Below are 20,141 nucleotides of genomic sequence, written 5' to 3' on the forward strand. Positions count from 1 at the left end.
CTCTTCAAATTTTCCCTTAAAACTACCTTCCTTGAACTATACTACTGATCTAACTCATGTATCCTATAACTAAAGATCATCTCTACTTGACTCCAAGTAGACTATACTCTATCTGTAAAACCTAGCACTTGCTCCTACAGTACTTATCACCTTGATACAGCACTCTAGGTATAGTTAGTACCCCAAAAGGCAAACCCCATTTCTTGCTCACCCACATCCCCGAAAACTCTTTTAAAGTTTTTTGTCTATTCCCTTCTAGCATGTCGAGGGATCAGTTGCTAGTGTCCTCTCCTACTCAGCTGGTGAACCTGGGAATATTGAGGCAATGTTACAACTGCCTCATGTACACAGACAACCCTCTCCTCCTCCCACAAAACACAAATACATGCAGAGATGCACTTATATGGCCAAACTGGAGGCTGAGCTCTCTCAACACAGGACTGGCAAGACCAGACAGGATGAGAAGGTCACCACATACACTATAGACCCAGTCTCACATAGTACCATCACAACCTCAAATCATACACATATACACACAAAGACATACTCGAGGCTCTGATCAAAAATCTACCAAAAGAGCAGAGGCCACCAAAGCAGACACGCAAACAACTACCACCTCAAAACACAACACCTGCAACACATAGACCTCATAGTCAGAGTGTCAAACAGTCACAGCCCTTAAGGCCAAACACAATGCCAGACACACTAGTCATTGGTGACTCCATAGTCAGACACACTGACGTCCCGCTCACCAGACTGAGTAGGGAGAAGGTCACAGTAAGCTGCTTGTCGGGTGCTAGAATCCGCCACATAACACATGCACTCAGGTCTCTCAACAGCAGGTACAAGTACGATTCAATCATTGTCCACGCTGGTGTTAATGACCTGAGACGTACCTCCTTGGACTACATGAAAAGAGACATAGAGGAGCTCTCTGATTATGTAGCCCAAGCAGGTATGACCCTGACCTTGAGCAGTATCCTACCTTCACCGAGAATGATGCCACAATACAGAGATAAGATGATCAGCTTTAACAATTGGCTTAAATTCTGGTGTAATTCAAAGGGGATCCAATGTCTGTCTGCCTGGGATGACATGCTGGACAAGCCACGCTGCTTCGCAAGGGACGGCTTGCACTTGTCACCCCTGGGATTCCGGATTCTGGCAAAGGCTCTTGCCACCCCCATAGTGCCTTTTTTAGGCAAGGCTCAAATTCTAAACCTACCACCCTAGAACAAAACAAAGAAAAAAAACTAAGGGTAATGCTGCTCAATGCCAGAAGTCTCAACCTCAAGATGCACGCACTCGAGGCCCTTCTCAGTATGGAGAACATCGATGTCTGTGCTGTGACAGAAACCTGGTTCAAGGCTCCTGAGAGCACCCCAGCACTATCAGGTTTTACCTCATATCATGCGTTCCGCCCCAAAACCCTGACAACACTAAGAAGAAAGGAGGAGGGGTATCCATATTCATCAAGGACACCCACACCTCAAGATTGGTGGCATCGCACGATGCATCGGAAACCATCCAGGTGCAGTTAACCATAGGCAAGACTGCTCTGCAAATTGTAGCATGTTACAGGCCACCCTCGCAAACTCAGGAATCTCATATGGCCTTCCTGAAAACACTGGACGGGATAAATGTATCTCCAACCACCATCATACTAGGTGACTTCAACTACCCAAATATAGACTGGGAACACTACTCAAGCCCAAACACTCTAGCCCAAAAATTCCTGGAATTCATAAACTCAAATGCCATGGAACAACTAGTCACCATCCCCACAAGAGGAGAGAACATACTTGATCTCATCATCACAAACATGGGAGCACAATGTTCAGTGCCAGAAGTATACCCCTCACTGGTGAGATCTGATCACAAACTAATCTCGCTGGAGGTCCTCATCCCGCCCCACCGAAATGAAAAGACCACAGTAAAGAATTTCTCAAGCCGACTTCACACTCCTAAAGACTAGTGTGGTCTCCTTTAAGGCCCCTGAGCCAGCGGTTAACATTACTCAAACCGCAGAATCACTGACAAATGCCTTCTACCAGCACCTGCAGGGCTGCATGGATCAGGCAATCCCAAGCAAAACAAAGACTCTTTGTACCAAAGGCAAGCGTCCAGTTTGGTGGACCCCAGCCATAAACAAACTCTACAACAAAAGGAGAAAGCTACTACAAGATAGAGCAAAATCCTTAAAGGTAAGACACCGCTGATCACTATAAGTAAAAAGCTGAGAGCTCTCATAAAAATCATCCAAAGCTAATTTTGAGAGAAAAATAGCTAAGGACTCTAAAGACAACCATAAGGCATTCTTTAGCTATGTCAGAAACCTAGGAGGAAACTCCCAGATATGCTCAGAATTAGTTCATAATGATGTGAAGATTACTGATCCTACAGACATTGCCAACATACTGGCTGACAGGTTCAGTGCAAACTTCTTCCCTCCCCTAAAGGAGAGATATCTATACCAAATGATTGTAGCCCCCAAACATCTCTAACGCCCAGGTGAGAACTGCTCTCACCAAGGCAAAGAACACAGCATCCATGGGACCTGATGGTGTCCCCGGCTGTGTGCTCCATGAACTCAACGAGGAATTAAATCCACAGTTAGGACAGCTGTTTAATCTTAGTCTCGCCTCCGGATACGTACCCAGGGAATGGCGCACTGCGACTGTGGTCCCACTCAACAAAGGGACGCTTGCACCGACCGTGGAAATTACCGCGCCATTAGCTTGACAAGCCTTATCTGCAAAGCCATGGAGAGGATCATAATGGATCTCATAAATAAAGACATAGGGAATTTGCAGACTTTGGATTCAACCCAGTTTGGCTTTGTCAAAGGCAGATCATGCCTTCTAAACTTGGTCGACTTTTTGAAACAGTCACCAAGGCCATTGATGAGGAAAGGCAGTCCATACAGCCTACCTAGACCTGGCGAAGGCTTCGATACAATACCCCACTCGGGTATCATTGAAAAACTCATCAACTTAAATGTAAACCCATACATTACAAGATGGGTTGCAAACTGGCACAGAACACACAGGGTCAGGGTTGCTGGTGCCATGTCAGACTCAAAGCCTGTCACAAGTGGTGTCCCACAGGGCTCAGTCCTGGGCCCACTCTTGTTTGGCATCTACTTTTCTGAAGTACAAGCAAACACAGGAGGGTTATGGCTGACAAAGTTTGCAGATGACTGCAAACTGGGTGCCGTAGTTGAAAACACATCCGACACAGATATCCTCCAGAAGGGTCTCACAGAAACGGATAACTGGTGCCAGAGCCATGGCCTTAAGTTAAATGCCAAGAAATGATTTTGTACATTGTCTTACAAATTAAACTCTTGGGATATAAGGTCACCCTAAGCTACCAAATATTTGGCAATCTCCTGAAAATCATCAGAAGAAGGTATGGCACTTCATGATAATAAAACCCAGGTTGACAGTAGCCTTTCATTTCAAAACTGACAGTACCATATTGCTAAAGTGGTTAGGAAGAACTTCTACATTGCCCACCTTACAGAATCATGCAATTCCCTGTTCTGTTTCAGAAGAAGCTGAAAACATTGTTCCCCTATACTCATCACTCATCAGACCAATTTATTTGAATAGAAATGTATTAACTGCTCTCATTCCCTTTCCTAACTGTGTAGCTTAATACTGCAAACATTTAAATAAAGACAGAAATAAAATCATAGATAAGTGAATATAGACACAGAGACACCAAACAGACATACAGATTTTTGTCAATATCGACATACTACATTATTTTCAAAATCATGTTAAAAGTCTTTCTCTGCAGCCTGATATTTTGCTCATGTGATAGGGTATCATAAAACAGTATGCTAAACATCATAGAACAGCATGTTGAAATTGTACTTGTAGAAACATTGACAGCATGGTGGTAAAGAATTTGGCATTACAGTTCACATTGCTTTGTTCTCTAAACTGGTTACCATCTGGGATGCTTTCAAAGCATGGGTCTTCACCAAGTGCTCTAATTTCCACCCATATCCTAAATGGTGATTCTCCAAACTGCCATAAGTGTGTGTGTGTGTGTGTGTGTGTGTGTGTGTGTGTGTGTGTGTGTGTGTGTGTGTGTGTGTGTGTGTGTGTGTGTGTTGTGGTATTGGTGTGTGTGTGTGTGATAGACTGGCATCTAATCTAGGATACATTTCTCTGCCCAGTGGGTGCTAGGATAGGCTGAAACTTTCCATTGAACCTAAATGGATAAAACATGTATCAGGGAATAAATGATGAAAGTTAAGAAATGATTATATCATTAATTCTGAGTACAATATGGTGATTTAATAAGGTTTAATGTTTTTTTTTCAAGCTAAGAAATATCCTTTTATTACTTTTGTTGATGAGGATGAGCCCATTAGAGCCATAGCCTACTTTAAGGCATGAGACAATATTCATAATGACTAGGGTCAATCTGACCAGCACACCCAGAAAAACCCTCTGCTTTTTATAAAATAGATGGGCACTTCTAGAAAAGTGTTACTTTTCAAGAAAGACAGAAAATGATAGCACTAATCTAGAAGAATATAAAAGTAAAATAATACATTAGTAGAATCCAGATGGGACAATACCAAATTATTTACAGTTGGATTATGTCAAATATTATTTTTTTCCCCTGTAGAGATTTAGGGCCCAGTATGAAGGTTGCTATAAATGACAGGTAGAAAAATGTGAATGTGTATGATTGTCAAGATTTTTATAGAAACTGCTACTTAATACATAGCCTACTAAAGCATTCATGGCACATATAACACGAAAAATAGATTATATACTTTGTATAGGGTTGAGGAGGTTGATTAAAATTTATGTGGTTACAGGATGTTGATCTAATGAGGCACAAATATGTTTTGAAAGTCATAACTAGAGATATGACTGTGTATTGTAAATATTATGCACAGAATACAACACAGTCTGGTAAAGAGGATTAGATGTTATTTTCTTGTATTTTATATATTTGAAAAGGCAGTTGTGCAGATGTCTAATATAATAATAAATGAGAAGTTTGACACATTCTAAAAATACTGTGGTTGTAGTCATAGTTTAAAAAAGTGTGTGGTGGTTGACAATAACCTATTTATGTTGATTATGTACATATTTAATTTTCTCAAATGGCATTTATTTATGTTTTTATCAATCCATCTTTTTATAAAAAGGAAACATATAAATAAAGCACCCCTACTCTTTTTTAATAAGCCCTACAATATATTTTATATCCACTTGAGCTACTGATTCAGGTAGAACGGGGCTTTAGTTTAATGTTTCACCCAAATGATGGCACTTCAGGAATGCAGTATTATGCTACCATACAAAGTCTGCACTGAAACATAAATTCAAGCACTTGGTGTAAGAAAAGGATCACCACCCTTCTGGTCTTCCCAGCATCAAAAGTAAATGTGCTACCTGCTGAGGTACTAACGTCATAAGAATAACAAAAAGCCATTTTGATGAAGAAACCATTTTTTCTTCATCCTGACAGTGTATTTCATATTACTTCTGTTGCATTGCTACTAACATAAGCTTGTCTTCTTTTATCATAACTTGAACTATTCTTGTTTGTTATTCATCATCCTTCATGTGCCAAGCCTCTTCCCTCTAAATTTGTATTGTTCCTCCAAACTGAATTGTATTTTCTCTAGCAGAAATGTGCATGTTTCATGGGAATTTATTAGGAGTGGGAATATTAGAAAGTTTCTAGGGGTGTTGACTTGACTTCATTCTTTGTTCTCTTCTTTTTAACATATTTATTAACTGTGGTTGTTGAATATAACCCAACATGCTTTCTGCTTCTGGAATGTCTGGTTTACTTCTTTGAATCAACTGTAACTTTGTCTGCCACCATATCGTTACCCAACTTCAGTGTTTCCTTATATTACTTCTTATACACCACATCTGTCTGAGTACTTCATTCACCAGTTACATCAGTAATGGACTGTGGCTTACACTGACTACTATGGGTAAATCATGCAACACTGATGTGAAGTAATACTGACTGCAGAGATATTCAAGCATATGTTTTCTATCTCAGACATAGTTTCTACATTTCATTTTCACTCATACAGCCCATGCAGTATTTTGGTAGTGTACACAACAAAAATTATTCTTCCAAACAATCTATACAGTGCTGCTAGTAGCAAATCCATGTCTCATCTCAGTAGCAGTAATGTTGGCCTCACTCATTAAACATATAAATTAAAAAGAGAACCGGTATCCAAGTAAGCAAACCATCTTTGCAATTTATTCCCATGACTGAGAAAATAATTATATGTAACAGGACCTGCAACTGTGCAGAGGAAAAATTACTGTAAGACAAACAGAACTTCAGGGGATCCCAAACTTTTCCCAACAGTCCAGTCCACATATGCATCTATGATCTTATAGACTCCTGTAGAAAATGCTTTTAATCATTATTTATTAAAAATATGCCGAATATTTCAATACAGAAAATCTGCAATTAAATTAATATGGCTATGATTTTAGTTACTGCTGTTTACAATGAAAGGAAGCCAAAAATGAAAATCTGTCTTATACATGTTTATTGTATGTTTGTTTCCAAATTCAAACCATATGTTTCAGCTAGGCATAATAAATGTTTCTGAATTAATGGTATGTTTGTGAAAGGAATCCAGAGCCATTTCATAAAATAAACAACTTTCCATTAAAAAGTATCATGCACTGCAATAAATTTTGTCTGGAATGTTTTCTCACACTACAGGACTGAGAATGTTATTCATGAAGATGTAGTCTTCTCAGTGAGAGCATTATGTCTAGAGTCACAGACTAAAAAGAAGTGCCACAAATGAAATCTCAGGGGTGAATGCTTTCAGAACTTTTCTGCCTGTGTTATACAACTTTATTTACTGTGTATTTGAGTTTCAGAAAGAAAAAAAAAAAAATATATATATATATATATATATATATATATATATATATATATATATATACACAAACACACACACACACACACACACACACACACACACACACACACACACACACACACACACACACACACACACATATGGGGTAGCACAGTGGCACACTGGATAGCATTGTTGCCTGGTTCAATTTTCAGCTGGGGTGCCTTCTGGGTGAAGTCTGCATATCCTCCCTGTATTCTCATTTGTTTTCTCTGGGTGCTCCGGGTTCCTCCCACATTCCAAAGACATGCAGTAGGTGAATTGGACACTCTAAATTGGGCATATGTGTGAGTATGCATCTGAGCGCATGGTGTGGAAGAACTGCCATGGCAGGGCTAGCCACCTGGCAATGTAAACCTTGGCTCTAGATGGTTGTCACTGTTGAAGTGATACCCCGACTCCATGTGCAAAGTGGGAAAAGGGGTTTTAGATGGATGTGTGTGTGTCTGCGTGTGTGTGTGTGTGTGTGTGTGTGTGTGTGTGTGTGTGTGTGTGTGTGTGTGTGTGTGTGAGTGAGTGTGTGTGTGTATGTGTTTTTAGGATCGTAGTATATACTAGGCCAACAACCACCATGGCCTTTATAAGCCTAGCCATGTAACCCAACCCAGTTGTGCCCTATGTATCATGGGCATTTATTAGGAGTGGGAATGTGAAGTTTCTAGAGGTTGAATGGGGGTATGTTGGTTTGGGAATTACTGTCCAACTGTTCTGTCAGAAACATGCAAGCCAGAGCCTGGGTGAATTTCCAACTTTCCATCCATTGGTCAAGGTTACATTTAAATAGGGTTAGGGATGGACTCTGCTTCACATGGATGGGGCGATTGTTCCAGAGCATAGGGATCCTCTGAGACACATATCTGTTTTGCCAACATGTCTTATTTATGTCACAAGCAAAATTTAAGTCTTTGGATCTGGTGGTTTCACTGCTGTTTATTTTGCAGATGTGCAAAAGGTCCATCAAAGCTGGATCCAAGGATGCTTTGTATGCCAGGCATAGATCTCCTTTCAGTAACCTGTAGGGGGCCAAGAACAGATATATGACTTTAAGGAGATGCCTATAAGACAATGTGTTTATACCCTGGATTGTCCTGTTCAGGAACCTTTGTAGGTGTACCAGCTGTTGCATATGTCTGGTCAGGTACATTCCAAAGGAGGCATTATACTCAGTGATGGGTCTGATAAGGACCGAATAAAGTGACACTATGACTTTCTTGGACCTGGATGCCATGTCTTTACTTACTGATCAACATAGAATAATTTTCTTACTACCTTGGCCATATGCTGGTCAAAGGCCATATTACTCTCTACATATGTTCTCCAGATCCTTGAAAACTGGTCAACTCTTAGTGGTGTCTTATCAATGGAGTAAAAAGCCTGGGTAGCAGTTTTCTCATAAGCCTCTATAATGCTTTTCTTGACACTGTGTTTTAATATGTGACTTTGGCAACAGTCATTTGTCTGTGTTAGTCCCTCTTGTAAGATGTTTGTGTCATGCGATGAATCTAGGATAGCTGCCAATTTGTAGTCATCCATAAACTTGGTCAGCCAAAGGCCCTTGACATTAGCCTTTACCTCCAAGAAGTTGATGACAAATAGGAGCAGCCCCAGCATGGAGCCCTGAGGAACCCCACTCATGACTGGTCTCTTAGTGGAAGTTGTATCAGCATTCCTGATTTCCTGGGTCTTGTATATGAGCCAAGTGACAATCCAGTGAGTTATGTAGGGGTTTATGCCCAGTTCAGTGAGTTTGTCAACTAAAACTGAGTGAAGTATTTCATCAAATACCTTACCCAGGTCCATGTAGGCAACATATGCCATTTTCCCTTCATCCATTGACTTAGTGACCTTCTCAAAGAAGTCCACCAGGATTAGTAGATATGACCTTCCCATGACAAAGCCAGACTGCATTGGGTCCAGTGTCTGAAAGTTGCCTATGCTTTGTTGGTCTTTCCATAATTCATTTCATGGATTTCCATATTAGACTAGTCCGGATAATAGGTCTGTAGTTTCTGAGGTCAGCTGACGATCCACCACTGTGAAGGGGGATAACCATTGCAGGCCTCCATTCTCATGGTATAAAGCCTGTTATGAGGCTATAGTTGAAAAGTATATCAAATGGTTCTGATAGATCATGTTTCATGCTATTTAGGAAGCATCCTGGGGTGTTGTCAGGGGTCCACTGAGGCTGTCTTTTTTGGCCTTAGCAAGCACCACCAGGACTTGCTCCCTGTTAATAGTTGGGAGGTATGCTAGTTGGTATTTCACAGGATGAGAGGACTAGATTCTCACTGCAACAAGACTGACAGGCAGATGCCTCCAATGTCCCCTCCTTTCCCCAGTCATGGTGTCCCCCAGCTTTTTGGAGGGAAGAGACAGGGAAGAGTCAGAGGGTGAAGTTTGAGCTGAATTTGTCTTCCAGCAGATTCGCTATATTGGTCTGCTCAGTAAAGGTGGCACCACTTACCAGCAGTTCAGCACACTGCTGTGTTCTGCCTTTGCGGTTGCAGACATAACTGTAGAAGGCCTTATGGTTGTCTTTAGCCAGTGAGGCTCTCTTGACTTTGTAATTGTCCCTGGGTTTAATTAATCCTCTTAGTTTCCTGTTTAGTTTAATTAGAGAGCTCCTATCATTATGGGAGTTGCTCTTCCGGATTTTAGTCATGACTTTTTTCCTTTTCTTATATACCCTATTAGGGTTAGATTCCATCAGTGTGGTTTACTTTTAGAGTTTGCTTTGGGCTTACTTCTTTTAGGTACCATAGCCTCTATACAACCATTTACATGGTTGTACATCATCTCTGTGAACAATTCTGCATAGATTGCTGTGAACTCGGGGTCAGGAGGGGCACTGAATTTTGATAAACTATTGCTTAATAGGATGTAGTTTGCTTTGGAACACATCCTAACTGTTACAGGGTTTGCTGGGGTTAGTGAGTTGATTTTTATGTTGTGGTCCGACCTCACCTGTTAAGTCATGACACTGGGGTGGGGGAGGGAGTGCAGTGCTCTCCCATATTGGAAAGTATGTTTGAACCTCTGGTGAGTGTGCTCACTATCGGTCAAGGATATTTGTGTTAATAAAGTCCAGGAATTGTTGTACTTATGAGTATGAGGCAGTGTTTGTTTTCCAGTCTATAGAGGGGTAGTTCAAGTCTCGCATGAATATGGTATTTGGTTTAATGGTGAGTGATCTAGGTATGAGCTGTGGGATTCTAGGGATATGAAGTGTGACCTATAGCTTGATTGAATATGGTATGGGACTTTGCTATGATGTTTTACATATGGATAAATTCCAGGGCATCGTCCTGTTTAACCAACCTAGAGTTATGCTTGTTGCTGATATAGATTGGGACTCCTCTACCCTTTGTCCCTGAGGATATAAATGTGTAGAAGGCATTGAAGACTTGTATTGTCAGAATACTTCCTGCAAATGTAAACCATGTCTCAGTAATGGCTCCAGAGTGAGGAGAGCTTGTAGGGTGTGGAGTTTCTTGTTTAGGCTCCTAGCACTGAGCAGTAATACCTTTAGGTTTCTTTTGGTTTTATTTGCTATGTCTGTAGGTTTGTCAATTTGGCATTGTCTAAAAATGGCTCTAATGGGGGGGATAACATTTTAGCCAATATTTGGAAGCATACCTCTATCCATAGCACACTGTTGAGAAACTGGTTTGCACAAATAATAGCAAAGTGTTTGCACATGTGAGATTCACATTTAGTGAATAAAACATGAACTTGAGAATTTTGTATGCATATATGCTATGGCTGAAATATCTGACACATACTATTATGCTCATACCATAGTTTATATTTGGAAATGTTGTGTCATAATGTTTATGACATTAAAAACTGATGCTATTGCTTTCTTAGTTTGCATGGAGTTAAGTGATGAGCAAACATGGTTCTCTGCTTAATTGGGAAAATAGTATTATTTCTATTAGTTTGTCTTCCTTCCTGCAAACATGCTAAGTGGTGATCCATGGTCATCAGCACTTTGGACAGTACTGAGTGTAAAAATACACCTGCTGCCTAGCTTTCCTTGTAGCTTCAGGTGTAAGAGCAGTGAGTTCATGTAAATAATACAAATAACACAGGGTTTGAATCCAGTTCAGCTTAGTTTTTCTACACATGGTGTCAGGGTAGTACGTAAATGTGATAATTCCTACAAATGAGAGAAGCAATGACTATAGTGAAGTAGTATATAAAAATAAACATCAGTCAAATGATTGATGTAAACACTCCCCATAAGGATTTGCATTTTTCTACATTGAGCAGTCTAAATAACTTTCAGAGTAAATGTTTTAAAGTACTGCCTTTACACTGGTTTAACTCTGTGTTCCCTTAGCACAATGTGTTTAAGCAGCATTGCACAGAGATAAATGGACTCACCAGGTTTTGCTATATGACATGAAGAGCCATTCACAGTTGCTCAGAATTGGTGCATGATGCCAAATTCTGAGCAAATGCAGAGGATAAAAAATGAATGGCTTTGTTAGGGACATTTCTGCCATGTGTGTGGTGTGTGATTCTATTTTTTTACCAGATTAAAGGTGTGAAAATGGGGTAGATAGGAAAGTGGTGAAATGGGCGGTAAGCAGGGGGAAGAACAAAGGGGAAGCAATAAAAGAATTTGTAGGAGGGAATTAGGAAAGAACCATAGCTCTCCACTTCTTCATCACTGTAATATGAACATGAATATAAAATTGTATGAATTTGGACTGTCACCACAACACAGATGGGTGACAACAACACAATTGTGTCAAATAGCTAATTGGACTAAATCAAGCATGTCAGGAAGACACATATGTGAAGTGGAGAGCTATGTAAGGGACACTTTTTGGTGGGACAGGTGCCCATTTTTTTGTTTTATTTCTAAAAGAGAGGAATGTTAGGGGAAGGTTCATATGGATGTCAGGGTCAGGTAGTTAGGGTAGGTGAGGAAGTAGGCACAGACAAACAAAATAAACAAGACAGACATGGGAATGGTGAGGAACACAAAAAGCTGGGGGACACCATGACTGGAGAAAGGAGGGGTCATTGGAGGAATTTGCCTGTCAGTCTTGTTGCAGTGAGAATCTAGTCCTCAACCTCAAAACTGTCATCACTGTCCCCTTCCTCTGCTTCATATTGAATTGCTTGACATTTGGATTTTTTCTGGATTCCTACAAGCAACTTCTCCAAACAGCTGAGATGTGCACCAATGTTACTTTCTAAGATCTCATACACCATGCCTGGCAGCTCCTGGTGGGTGATTTTGAGGGCCCAGGAACAGCAGAGGCTGCAGAGGCAGTACTGCCAGGTTGTATCCCAGATGTGTTGGGTGCTGGTGTGGCTGCCTGTGGAGGGGTGGCGGGATGAACCATACTGCTTGGCCAACCTCCATGTGCTGGGATTCTTTTCTTTTTGTTGGCAGAAAATTATGACATCAAAATTGTGTGATCACACATATAAAAAATAAAAAAGAGAGATAGGTGAGGTAAGAGAAAAAAAGATAATTAGAATCATTATATTTCACATACAATAATTTAGTGCAATAAATTTTTTTTTGCTTTTACGTTAGCTATACTTTTTGAAAATTCAAAATAGGACTGAGAACTGTACCACATAATCCTTACAATATGCATAGATTGCATATATGCTTTTAAAGATAATACAGATTAAGTTAACAACATGGCATTCATGCCAATTTTGATGAAATTAATATTAAATATTTTATTTGTTACTTGGATTTGGACCAACATCTGAATACATCATTACACTTGCCTCCTACAATTACCTGAAGCTATAGAATACAGCATGCAAGTTTGCTTTTACAGTTAAGATATGCATGATTAAGTTGCTAGTAATGTATAGAAGAGCAATAATGCTAATAAAATAATGTTAATTTCTGCTGCATATATACTTCTTGCTTCTCTGGGTCTTTCTATGCATTCAGCTTGAGCCTCCATGTTCACTGAAAACTCTCAAGCAGCTGAAAAATAAATTAGGAGAGACAAAGAGAAAAACATTATGCATACCAGTCTTGGCTATCTATAGATTTCTATATCAGTTAAAGTATCTTTAGCTATATATTTACACAACTGTGGGATGTCAGGACTCCTAAACTCATCAGCCAGTGGTTGAGTTGTTCCTGCTTACTCCTTTTCAGGTCAATGCAATGGCACATGCATTGTTTCCCAGCACTTGAAATGACAGTCACAATGGAGACAGCCTTGGCTAGACTGTTCCAAATCTCAAATTTATATAGAGACCCCTGTATAGTCCTCCTCCAGAAGCCTAGAGCTGTAGTGCTTTATGAGGAGTGCAGTGAATATTCTTGACTCCTCCACACCCCCATCTTTGAGCACTGAATTGGGCACCATCCTTGCTACCTCCTGCCATATCTACACAGGTGACAAACCAAGAACCAAATGGTGAGGAACAAACCAAAAGTTCACAGGTCATCCAACAACTGTTAAAGTGTTTTCCTGCCAATGTGTGATATTGTGTTTTACTGCCAGTGCAAAAACCTGCACAACCGTACCAACCTTGTTTGTGGGATGTTAAGAGGACAGCAACATTGCTAAAGGGAGAAGAAGGCAGACTATGAAACAGGAAGGGTAATGTAACAGTTGGCATTCATTTATGGCTGTCTGCTGCTATACCTGTAAAATGACTTAACTTTTAAGACATGAATTGGGAGGGGATACATTTTATGACTTGACACATATTTTGGGGGGGCTTACACACTGATAAAAGTACATTGTACAATGTGGGATCCAAACTTATGTAAAATAGAGAATACATTTACTTCCACATAGGTGTTTTTTTCTGCATTGCCACAGAAGAAGTGTTTGTCAAACATGGTCATTAATTATGTAGACACATTAGTGCGTGGTGCTATATTTCAGTAATCCAGGTATGTGTCTGACCTAAGAAGGTCCTTGTTTATGCATTCTCATCTGTGATAAAGGAGTAATGTGTGACAATATAGCAGAAATGCATAGACTTGTAATACTTTCAGAGTAGATTTCTGAATTCTGGTTCAGATCACACAATACATTCTGTTTTACAGCTATATTGTGTTATATGAGTTGTGCAGATGAATGTCAGTAAAGTATGTAGTCCATCACAGTGCAGAAAAAAATTTTAACTACAGAAACATAATTGTCAAGATACCCCCAGATACAGGTCTCCTTCTAAAGCAGGAATTACCAGAACATTGAACCTCAGAAGATCGAGTCGATAAATCCGACAGATCAGAAGCCTGAAAGTTTAAAATACTGAGTTCCACAATACCAAAGTGTAATGTTAAGGTGAACTGGTAAGTAGTGAAATTGTCTGTCACTTGAAAGTTTCTGTGAGATACATAAAAGGAATGTGGCGGAATTTACGTGCCAAGTTTCTGGTGTGGGTGGAGATGTTTATGTGAGTCTTAACTGTAGGATAAAGGGTAAAAGGTAGTTATTGAGTGGTATAAATTGTGCAGCATACATTTTTAATGTGTAGTCATAGTTTACCCTGTTTTGCAATGTAGTGCAATCTTAGAGTTCGTATATTAAATGTTGGGGGTGGGGGGCACAGTCCCCCACATAGGGAGTGTAAGAGGCGTAGGGTAACAATTATATGAAATATGTCAGTGGTGCTTTGATGTAAAATATTTCTTTGTAAGATGTTTTGCATTGGTGAAGGGTAGGGATGTTCTGTTTGCTTTTTGGTGTTCGGTATTGTGGGAGTCAGTATTTTCAAGTTTCAGGCTTTTGACATTTCAGTTTACTCATCTCAGTCTTCTGAGGTTCGATCATGTGGTAATTTGTGATTTAGAAGTAGATCCATATATACATATAATTCATATGCTATCAACTGCTATACATAGTTATTGTTATGTATAATTATCTTTATATTGTTATTTCTGAAATAAATTGCAGTGGAACAGCATTAATATAAATTGGAGTGTGCTGGATTAAAACCCTGGTTTACTTGTGTTATAGCTATGAACTTACTTACACCTGGTGCCACAGGGAAAGCAAGGCAGTAGGTGTATTTTTTGCACTCATTACTGTCCAGAGTGCTGATTGCCGTGCAGCACCGCTTAGCATGTTTGCGTGAAGGAAGGCAACACAAGTAATGTTTCATTTTAACAAGTTACAATGTTTTTTTCTTTTCTTTTTTTTTTCTTTTTTTTTTTTTGTCTGCAGGTGTTGTGTATGAGTGCTGACTGCCATGCAACACTGCTTAGTGTATTTGCTTGAAGGAAGATGAAACAAGCAACAATGTTTCTTTTCTGCAAGTAACAATGTATCTTTTCTGTCTACAGCAGTAAGCCATGTTTGTATAGAGGTGAGCAGCACATAAATGAGACAGGCAAAAGCAAAAATACATTTTCTTTGTAAAAAATGCTCATTTATCCTTTGAAAAATAATGTGGAACTTGAACTATGATCTAAATATATTATGTGCTATGTGTCTCAACATGTTTGCAAGGTGTGCTACACACACAGTTGAGTCACTGGCATTAAGCGGGACTGTGCTTATTAAGGCAACTGACATTAAATTTTAAATACTAATCACGTGTGCACTAAGCCGCATACTGCACAAATATTAATATATTAAAAACAAATACAAAAGAAAACATTTTAACACGTTAAAGAATTTTACACAGCACTGGATTTGAACAATCATACTAATGAAACTACAAAACACAGTGGAAATTTATTATCTCTCCTTGCCACAGACACAACTTTGGAGCAGGAAAGCAATCATGTGCATACAAGCAATTCCAATTTTCCTCTACAGTATTAACAACACATACACTTGTACATTCTCAATTGGTTGTACATGTATGGCTTGCATATTTAACACAATGACTGATCACACAGCCATTAATGAATATCTTTGCACGAATGCAGCTCTCTCCTCTTTCTATTGTGTTCATTCTTTCCTTATCTCTGTTGTAATCTCAGACATGGCATTCTATACTGCATTTGTATCAGTCTCCTTTAACTGTATGATAAAAAGTACATAACAGTGAAGAACATCTATAAGCACAGGCAGGAGAGTTTTTCTACTAGTGAACAAAAATGATAAATGTGTGCTGTTTGGTTCCATTTAAAAGCTTGCTAAAGTAACTTCAAAACTTTATAAGTGTATCCTGAGTGACGCACCCACTGCAGGTAAGGTACACTGAATTGCTGTTGTGTCTTCCTTCTCTCTTCCACTAATCACTGACAGTTGCAAACCATTAGCAACTAATAGTGTTGTAGAGCCTGTGATGTCCCAGCACTGGCCCAGTAATCAAAGATCTTCAGTCCTCACCAGTAGCACCAGTGAGGGACATGCACATTGGGAGGATGACAAGTACACACATAGTAAAGTACAATTTCCTTTAAGAGCATACAGAGCTCACAGTCAGTCTGGGATTAGTTTCTTCCTCTCTCCAGATCCCCAATAAGACTCTCCACTGGCACAGCTATAGGGTTAAGATCTCAGTCAAGTGGTCAAGCCAAAAACTCTAACACCCTCTCTGTCCAACTATTGCTTTGTGTCCCTGCAAAAGTAGCTCACATACTCACACACACACACACACACACACACACACACACACACACACACACACACACACACACACACACACATACACACACACTTTGTGATTTGATTTATATACAAATACACAGACACTCCTGGAGAAGGCTGGCACAGGTTTATTAGCTATGCCCCCAACTGTCAAGACTATAAGGTAGTAATCACTGCCACCAACCACCCTTACTTATCAGCTACTATAAGGCCCTTCCCAAAGGGTGACAAATTCTACTGTGTAATATTACTATTATCCAAATGGTAAGTGTGACCAACAGCAAGACTATTCAAGAGTGACGTGTACAGTGTCACCATATACATGTGCAAGTGCTTTAAGAGCTTAAATATCTCTAAACAAACCACTCACAATTAAAATGTTTAAATATATTTAATAAATAATAAAAGCACAAGATAATACGCAATAACTCAACACAGTGACAACGGAGTTCAGAATCACAGGAAATATTTTAAAACAAGATTGCAGGACAGTCTCATATAAATACAGGAAACATCTAAACTAATCTTACTAAGTTCCTATCTATCTCTAACAGAAATCACTGTAATATAAGTCTTACTTTCGGAGCAATATGCAGGCAGAAGTGCTGGGCGAATGTTCTAGGTCCAAAGACAAATACAATATGCACAGACTCGCCCTCTGAAATAGTTCTTAAGTTACTATCAAACATTACTGCTGAGTTACCTAAGACTACATTATTCTTTGCCACCTCTACCTTCAGTTCTCAGGCTAACAGAAATGTAAAAAATTAGCACTTCTGTGTCAAAAATACTTATCTGTCAGAAGTTTCCCTAGAACTGGAAGTCATAAAACAGTTAAGCACTTTTACATTGAAACTTGTAATTATTTCTATTTCAGACAATAGAAAAAACTCCAAGCTGTAGACATTCTGTCTCCTAGCTAAGATAAACACCATCATAAAACTATTTGCTTTTCTTGAGGGTTTGCAAGTTAACTCTGTATGTTCCAGCCTTTACCATCAAAACATACCCCCAGATTCACTATCTTTCTGCGCAGGACTAGCTTAGTCCTGCACGGAAGTGGCCGTTTAGGAGCAAGATGGCAGCGTGCCATGCATATTAATGAAGGTGCGCTGCCTGAGCTCCTAAACAAACACGGATGTATGAGTGCAGGGGGCATGTCTGAGAACAGACCTCTCAGAATATACATGCCCCTGCAATGAAGAACAGCAGTGTATGAATAAGAAATGAGCAAGACCACTCATAGGTGTTTGCATACTCCCAGCAACATCCTCCCAAATTTACAAGAGCAATATTTAAAACAGTAAAGATAAAGAAGTTTTTTTAATAAAACAGATTAAATTTAACCATAGTTGCGTGGGTTTGCCCATCGCTTAGCTACGGTTAATGCAGCTTAAATGGCACAAGAGGATAAAAAGCAAGATATATGCAAATGAAGCAGTACAGCAATAGTGTAGTGGGCAAAGCATTCACCTTATGAGCAGTCATTCCCGATTCAAGTCCCACTCCAGTACAATCCATTTTCCATGTCAAATCACTTTATGATCAATTTATTTTGTTGCACAACGTACGACATAACATATATTTGTGAACTGGAGTACTGCATTAAATGTAGATGTGAGGTGTCATTGTCATAATGTTGCAAAGTCCACAGATAATCACAAGTGCCCCATACAGTATATGCACACAGGAATCAGGGATACAAATGGTAGGTAAAATCTGTAATAAATGATAAATCCATACAGTTTCCAAATCCACCACCTTTCCAAGAACCATGAGACATTACTGTCTAAATTAATGTAGTGGTAAGCGGGTGTAAACACTAGTAAGCAAGAGTAAACATATTTAAGCAGTAGTACATGGGAGTAAGCATATTTAAGCAGTAGTAAGTGAGTTTTAGCCCATTTATGTGGTGGTAAGCAATGCGCACACAGGTTAAGCAATATTGAGGCTAACTCTCTGCAAGCATATTTAACCGGTGGTTAGCATTGCTTACCTTCACTCAAACCCAAGCAAGCCCACTTACAATTGCTTAAAAGTGCCTTAATCACTCTGTATGCATCAGCCGCTGTTCTGGCCAGAAAAAAAGAAACATTCTTTGCAGGTCTTGAACCCAGGACCCTGTACACTATAGTCACAGTAGTTAACCTCTAAGCTATCACAGCACAGCATAAAAGTGAGGTATCACCAAACAGATCCTCACTATAGGAAAATCAAACTGAACATATGAAAGGAATCTATATACAGTTTTATGTTGTATAACCTACTACAGGACATAAATATGTGAACTGGAGTACTGCATTAAGCCCAGATGTGAGGTGTCATTGTAATAAAGTGTTGAAATCCCCTAATAAACACAATGACCCCATACAGTGTACATACACATGAATCATGGATACCAAACACATATATAACATGTAATGAATAATAAATCAATGCCAAAATGCAAATATAATGCAAATTAAATATTAAGCAATGCTAAGCATTGGATAGCCCAGCTTAGTAGGTGTAAGCAAAGTGTAGGCCAGCTAAATCAGTCTGCCCATTGGTATACACCTTTAAGCAATGCCAACCTTAGGTAAGCAGGTTTACTCATAGCTTAGCATTTTCAAAACCGTCCAATCACGGCAAAGTGTGGGAAACCATCCCTATTTAAACCCAACAGGTGGAAATACACCTCATAACAGGTTGCAGCTTCCCATATAGGCACTATGTCTCGAATGGGAGAGGGTGTGCACTTTCAGGTGCAGCACTGGGGCATACAGGAGTCCAGAGTCATGGCAGGACTCCTTGAGAAAGACAATGACCAGAGACTGCTGCAGGGCCAGTACCAGGGTTTCCAATACAAAGTGGAAGCCAGGACCATCTCACCTGCGACCTCACCAGTGCCACTGGCATACCCCAAACTAGTGAGCAGATTCAGAGTAGATTTCTGAATTCTGGTTCAGATCACACAATACATTCTGTTTTACAGCTATATTGTGTTATATGAGTTGTGCAGATGAATGTCAGTAAAGTATGTAGTCCATCACAGTGCAGAAAAAAATTTTAACTACAGAAACATAATTGTCAAGATACCCCCAGATACAGGTCTCCTTCTAAAGCAGGAATTACCAGAACATTGAACCTCAGAAGATAGAGTCGATAAATCTGACAGATCAGAAGCCTGAAAGTTTAAAATACTGAGTTCCACAATACCAAAGTGTAATGTTAAGGTGAACTGGTAAGTAGTGAAATTGTCTGTCACTTGAAAGTTTCTGTGAGATACATAAAAGGAATGTGGCGGAATTTACGTGCCAAGTTTCTGGTGTGGGTGGAGATGTTTATGTGAGTCTTAACTGTAGGATAAAGGGTAAAAGGTAGTTATTGAGTGGTATAAATTGTGCAGCATACATTTTTAATGTGTAGTCATAGTTTACCCTGTTTTGCAATGTAGTGCAATCTTAGAGTTCGTATATTAAATGTTGGGGGTGGGGGGCACAGTCCCCCACATAGGGAGTGTAAGAGGCGTAGGGTAACAATTATATGAAATATGTCAGTGGTGCTTTGATGTAAAATATTTCTTTGTAAGATGTTTTGCATTGGTGAAGGGTAGGGATGTTCTGTTTGCTTTTTGGTGTTCGGTATTGTGGGAGTCAGTATTTTCA

Source organism: Protopterus annectens, chromosome 4.part1 (genome assembly GCF_019279795.1).
Source record: "Protopterus annectens isolate FY-2018-M chromosome 4.part1, PAN1.0, whole genome shotgun sequence".
In the NCBI taxonomy this organism is placed as follows: Eukaryota; Metazoa; Chordata; order Ceratodontiformes; family Protopteridae; genus Protopterus; species Protopterus annectens.